Source organism: Lissotriton helveticus, chromosome 8 (genome assembly GCF_964261635.1).
Source record: "Lissotriton helveticus chromosome 8, aLisHel1.1, whole genome shotgun sequence".
In the NCBI taxonomy this organism is placed as follows: Eukaryota; Metazoa; Chordata; class Amphibia; order Caudata; family Salamandridae; genus Lissotriton; species Lissotriton helveticus.
The window spans coordinates 1,050,111,598-1,050,118,469 of NC_136069.1; the positions used below are offsets into that span (position 1 = coordinate 1,050,111,598).

Genomic DNA, 6,872 nt, shown 5'->3' on the forward strand with positions numbered 1-6,872 from the left:
TTCCCAACCTCCCCCTGTTTTTTAAAAGATGTGTCCCCCCCGCACCTCCCACCTCTGTTGCTTTTACCCTATGTCATGTCTATCCCTCGTGCTACACGCTCTTGCTTTTCAAATAACATGTTTCTTTTCCATGAAAATATATTTATTTCGTGGAAAAGGGTATTTCGTCATTTTGACATTTGTGCATAATGGAGTTCCATCAGGCTGTCTATCTTCATTATGGAAGCTCGTCTAAATAACAGTATTCCACTGCAACACTTAATTAACAGAATTAAGTATAAGCATGAGCGATTTAGCATCAGCACGTACACACTGGGGTGGGGGCTTGGAGCAACATCTTTCTGTCCCAAATCAGCACTATGTTCGGCATAGCTTCATTTGTCTAATAAAAGGCATATATTAAAGATGCTCCGCAAACATAAATCTGAGAAAAATACACTTTAAAATTAAAAACAATAAATAACCACACCGGCACTGTAGAATTTTTTTTAATTGCTCATGACAATTGACACCGGTTAACCTTCCCCAATTCCTAAAATCATTCATATTTTCTCCACCCAGCACCCCTACCTCGAGAACACTGTAAAGGATTTTGACTTTAGAATCAAATCTCCAGCGTTAGCACTGCAGGCAGAATACTATAGTTCACCACCGACTGCCACCCACCTATTTCCTTCACGAGCTATAGCACAAACCATTTGCATTGTCTCTCCTATACGAAAGCAGCACATCAACCTGTCTGTGGAGGAGACATGTTTCAAACATGGTCATCAGCCTGAATTTTGACTAATCGTTGTGAGGCAACTGGCAGCCTTTGAGATCTAAGCAGCGGCCATGAGGCAAGAGCAGACGGTGCTGATGAGAGAAACTGAAACATTACCTAGCAAGCTCTTATTTTGGTTTTCAGTTTAGAACCAATTCACACACATCATCCACTTAACCCAAACACTTACATTAGACCACCTACGTAATCGCTTCTCGGCCTTTTGGCTAAGATCAAGTGTAGTATCTGTTCTTATCAGTTTAATTAGACCACCTACGTAATATTTAAGCATCACAGACCCAACTTTTTCAAACAAATCAGGCTCAAAACTCAATAAGAAATAATGCAAATCAGGTAGTATATGTGTAGTAAATTCGATCGCCTTAATATATCAAGATATAGGGACAGATGCACGCCTGCTTTTTTCACTATGCCAGTGCTGCCCCAAGTGGCAGGTTTTGTTATTGCACACACCCAATTAACAGTGTTCCAAAGCCACATTATGATTCGCAATTGCCTTTTGGGCGGTTTGTGATTGTTTATATGATCACAAAACATTGAGATGATACCGACTGAGAGGTGCAGAGTGGAATCTGTCCTTAAGGAACAGCTTCCAATGTGTATTTGGCGGCTCCAGGCAGCTGAGTGAGGTGACAGAGGTCACAAGGCCTGGTGGAAACTCCTTCAGATATCTCCTTCAGTATTTTCTACTTTTAGAGGACTCCGGACTCTCCTTTTGGGTACACGGGTTCCAATACTGGCACTGTGTGCTCCCTCTTGCAAGCCTGCATTTCTCTGTTCACAGAATTATGGTTTCTGCAAATCCTTGCAAATGACCTTCTTGCACTTGGCCTAATTAGTAAGTTGGCACAGTGCCAATAGTTTCATACTGATGCTGATGATGCATAGAGGTTTGTTGCAACCTGACCAATCAAGTATCTGGCCCATAGTCATATATGACAGGTGATGGCTGTTGTGCCAATCTGCAAAATGAGATATGATTTTGATATGATATGATAAATTCTTATAAAGAGCGTAAATGCCTGGAAATGGCTTTAAGATAGAAACGCCCTTACTATTTTACAAAGAGCTACGTTTTTAAACCCTTTCTATAGGGTAATAAATTGTTCATGGATTTCACATTTAGAGGTAGGCTGTTCCATAAGTTGGTGGTAGAGACAATAAAACTTCTGCGGCCCAAGAAGGAATGTCTAAATTTAGGGACCCTGGCATTTGTGGTAGCGGTATATCGGAGAGTCCTGGTGGGAATGTAGCATTTAAAGCTAAGTTTGAGATAGGCCGGGACCGTATTGTGAAGGGCCTTCTAAATAATACATGATAGGGTTCAAAGAAGACCCCTGCGAAACCCCAGCAAGTAAGGATCCCTCCGAAAAAGCCAAAGCAGATCCCTTGATCCCAATATTATGGAGACGGTCAAGAAACAGATCATGGTCGACCGTATCATATACAGCTGACAGGTCGAGTAAAATAAGTGATGCTCAGCCTTCCTTATCCAAAGTTTCCAAATTTCTTCTGAGGCCGTGATCAAAGCTAATTGTAAAAGTACTGTGGCCACTTCTGAATCCAAACTGAGTGGAATCAAGAAAATGATTGTTATTTACTAAGGAGGCTAATTCCTGCTTCATAGCCTTCACCACAGTTTTGGCAGGCATCGGAAGTCGAGAGTTTGGACCAGGAGTCTTCCACCTTTTCTATAATGTGAGCTTCTTCTGATTAGTGAAAATTGCTGTGAGCTACTGAAAGCCAGCTTCCTTGACTTTAAACCTAATGTCCATGGATCACAATACTGTGATTTGAACAAAATACTATGACTAGTGTACCATGATAGGGCTACCATGTGCATCAGTAAGTGCATGATCTGTGGGGCTGTATGAACATGGGTGTGAATGAATGGGCTGGATGGGTGACTGAGAGCCTGTGTCATATATACTTCTGGCACAGGATACACCTTTTGCCATATGAGGTACCATTACATGTACAACACAAACATACAACCATTTTTTCTAAATGAAGAAATTTAAAGTGCAGAAAAATGTTCTGCCAAAATTTTCATAAAATGGAAAATTTTTCTGAAATTTAAATATCTCCAATTTTTAAAAAATACTCTTTTTCAGTTATAAATATGGCAGCCTGTCTACTAGCCACTGGGAACAAGATGCCCTCTGTATGTGAATGCAACACTTTAAAAAGAAACAAATATAAAATTAAGAGTTACCTTAATCATTAAGTTAACTCTTCATTTTAAATTTCTCTTATTTAAAAGCATTCAGAATCATTTTGTTCTCATGCTCCAATATTGAGCTTAGAAGTACTTTTATTTAATAGTTAAATACATTGATGCTTCAGTTCTGATCCTCCTTGACCCACTTAAGCCATAAATCTGGGTGAAGCACTGCTCATTATCAGGCTCTGCTATCTGCACCCTGATAATAATGTAAAAAAAAAGATAGACTTTCTTTAACTTCCATAGCTCCTGATCGACTAGTTGGAGACACCTTCTCCAGTTAGCCCACCATCTAAGGGGGGTGGGAGTGTCCTAGGGCATGGCTTTGGTCTGATGCTTCTCAGAGCATCCAAGCCCAAACAGGTGGAATACATTAAAAGCTAACTGGGGTCCAGCACTCCCAAACCTTGCTATAGGCGCCCGTATGCAAGGAAATTACTGGTAAATGAATAAACTAAAACAAAGAGGTGAAACAGAAAGTCAAGAACAGATAAGAAATGGATAAAAAGAAAACCCTTTAAATGTATCCCCCCATGCTAACAGAAGGAGCCAAGCACCTCCTGAGAAATGGCACGAAGTGTGCCTACAAGGAAATGAAAAGTGGGCTATAGCGAACCTTCCAAGGCAGAGCTATTCGAATGCGCTCTGTAATGCTCTAAATGCCCTGCCATCCAAGTGGGGCATGTCTGAGGGAATGTAGGTCTGACGCTCAGCACGTTCAAACCCAAACAGGTAGGGAAAAGTAAAAACGTACTGGGGTCCAGCACCCCCAATCCTTACCACAGGCTCCCTGTGGAAAGGAGGTATTGGTAAATTAATTTAACTGCCACAAAAGGGGGAAACAGTAAATCATAAACAGATAAAAAACAGGATAAAAACTTTTTAAAAATATGACACCTACACTAGCAGCAGGAGCCATGCACCTTCTGAGAAATGGCATAAAACAAGCCTACAATGAAATGAAAAGTGGGATATAGCGAGTCTTCCAAGGTAGAATTCCATGGACACGCTCTGTAAGGCTCTAATTAGACTGCCTTCCAAGGGGGATTGTCTCCTGGTGTGGCTTTGGTCTGACGCTTCTTAGCTCGTCCAATATCAAACAGGTGGGATAAATTAAAAACTAACTGGGGTCCAGGTACCAACATTCCTTGCCACAAGCTCCCCTGTGGACGGAGAGCACTGTTACATTAAAGGTGAAACAGTAAATCAAAAACAGATCAAAAACGGGTATACCATTTTTTAATATATGGTGTCAATGCTTGCAGTTTGAGCTCGGCACCTCCTGAGAAATGGCATGAAGTGTTCCTACTGGGAATGAAGAGTGGGCCGTAGCGAACCTTCCAAGGCAGAGCTGAGAGGACATGCTTTGTAAATCTCTATATAAACCGCCACCCAAAGAGGACATATCTGAGGGCGTGGCTTTGGTCCAAAGCTACTCAAAGCATTCAAGCCCAAACAGGTTGGATAAATTAAAAACTAACTGGGGTCCAACAAACCCCTAACCTTGCCACAGGCACCCCTGTGGAAGGAAAGTACTGGTAAATGAATATAACTAATACAAAAGGGTGAAACAGTAACTCATAAACAGATACAAAATGAGTATACAAATCCTTAAAAAAAACGGCAGCCATGCTAGCTGCAGGAGCCAGCAGCTCCTGAGAAATAGTACAAAGCATGACTATAAGGAATTGAAAAGTAGGCTATAGTGAACTTTCCAAAACTGAGCTGTGTGGACGGGCTCTGTAATGCTCCACAAAGCCCGCCTTCCACGGTAGTAGTGTCAGAGGGCACGGCTTTGGTCCAACTCTTCTCAGTGCATCCGAGTCCAAACAGATGGGATATATTTATGTGCAAGCAATAATAACACACTTCTAAGTAAGCAAATGCAATTGTTAAATGTATGGAATAAAATGCAAGCAGGTGATAATAATACTCCACGTCTGCTGCAAGAAATCAGAAAGTTATATACACTAAATACATCAGATGATTATAACCACTGGAGACTTGAATGTGCACACAGACACACTTACACATCACAATACCAATAATCAAAAATTAAACACCTCACCAGCTGCAAGCGCTGAATCTGAGCCCACTCCAGACTGGGGGATTCACAGCCAGGGTTAAGAGGCTCAGCAAGCCAGGTTCTGCTACAATGAATTGGACGCACCCGCCTCCATTCAGGTCCAAAATCCTGGTTTCCAAGTCAACAAACCCCAGTTTTATAATCTTAAAACACTAGATGTTTCTGAGAGGATGTCCTCTGCTCCAAGGAAACTTACTGGAGTTGGCTACTCTCCATGCAAGCATTCCAAAGGCAAAAGAGTTCTCATGTATCTTTCTGCGCTCCCACATGTTCCAGCCCCTTATCTAAACAAATCTTGAGAAAGTACAAAACAATCTCTAAAAGTATGGAAAACAACCTTGAACATGAATATCCTAAACAACTTGAGTGATCTGGGGGCCTGCCTGTGTGTGCAAAGCTCAAGCTGGACAGAGTCAAAATTCAAGAAGGCATGAGGGCATGTCAAAGCCAAAAGTAAGAACTTCATAATACATTCCAATGTATAACACAATGCACATTTGTGCACCACTGCCTATAGCACTACACACTTCATCTCCCAATGTACAACATGATGCAAATTAGTGCACCACTGCATATAACACTGCACTCCGCGACTAAGAAGTACATTTCACACGTTTCTCACTCTCATGCTTTCAAATACACATCCCACATGTTATGTTCCATACAGGACTGTAAGAAGAGAACACTCCCTTCTGCAACTACAAAGAGACACAAAAGAAATCTTCAAGGGAAAAAGGCATATGCAGGAAAAATTATGATGGTTAAATCCAAGCTAGGGTAAAGTGAAATACCAAATGTCAATTGAAACAATGGTAGTCATAGGTCATCACGTGGTCCCAATATACAGGAGTGCCTCTGGCACTACACCTGGTAATGAAAAACACCTAAATACATATTTCACTACTGTGTGGCCTACTTCTCTCATAGGTTAATTAACATTGGGAATGCCGTATTACACCTTTAAATCGTCATTTCTGAGTGAGAAGGAGTAGCTATGTCATGTTTATATCTTTGGAATGGTAATGATGCATCCTCTTTATTGGTGAAGTTGGACTTAACTTTACTATTTTAGAGAGGCCGCTTTCAGAAAGTGGACATTTCTCTGCTCTTAAAGCTCTGTGTGCCTGCAGCCTGTAAATTCCACATTCGTAAAGCCCTCAAGGTCTCAAGGCGTTGGGGTCTGTCGGGGAGATTATAATAATAAATATTAATAATAAAGGGATTTATAAAGCGCATGGTTACACCATTCTGGCGTGTCCCCGCGCTGGGGTGAGAGAGAGTGTCCGCAGCCCAAACCACCTTCCAATGCGCCCACCTGACTAATCTGAGAACAAATGAGTTTTCAGCGCCTTCCTAAACGTTGATTCAGACGTCTCCATGCGGAGATTAAGAGGGAGTTTGTTCCAGCTCTGAGCTGCCAGGAACCGTAAGGATCTGCCTCCCATTCTGGCCTTCTTCACCATCTGCACTATCAGCAAGCCAGTCCCACTAGATCTGAGGGACCTTCCGGGCACATGGCTGGTGACAAGATCTCTCAGATAGGAAGGACCCGTGTCCTGGGTGATGCGATGGAATGTGCACAATGCCTTAAACATCACTCTATCTCTTACCGGTAGCCTGTGCAAGGTATCCAAGGCTCTTTTAGAGGCAGCCCTCCTAGGTTGTGCAAGTACCAGCCGTGCGGCGGCATTCTGCACAACCTGCAATCTTCCAAGGCATTTAGCAGTGGCGCCAAGATAGAGTATGTTGCCATAGTCTAGGGGAGATGTGATAAGGGC

General features: G+C 42.1%; 1 pseudogene; it reads left to right on the forward strand.

The window, feature by feature from the left end:
- Positions 1-970: 970 nt before the first annotated feature.
- Positions 971-1,098, forward strand: LOC144774590 (U2 spliceosomal RNA; annotated as a pseudogene).
- The last annotated feature ends 5,774 nt before the right edge of the window (positions 1,099-6,872 follow it).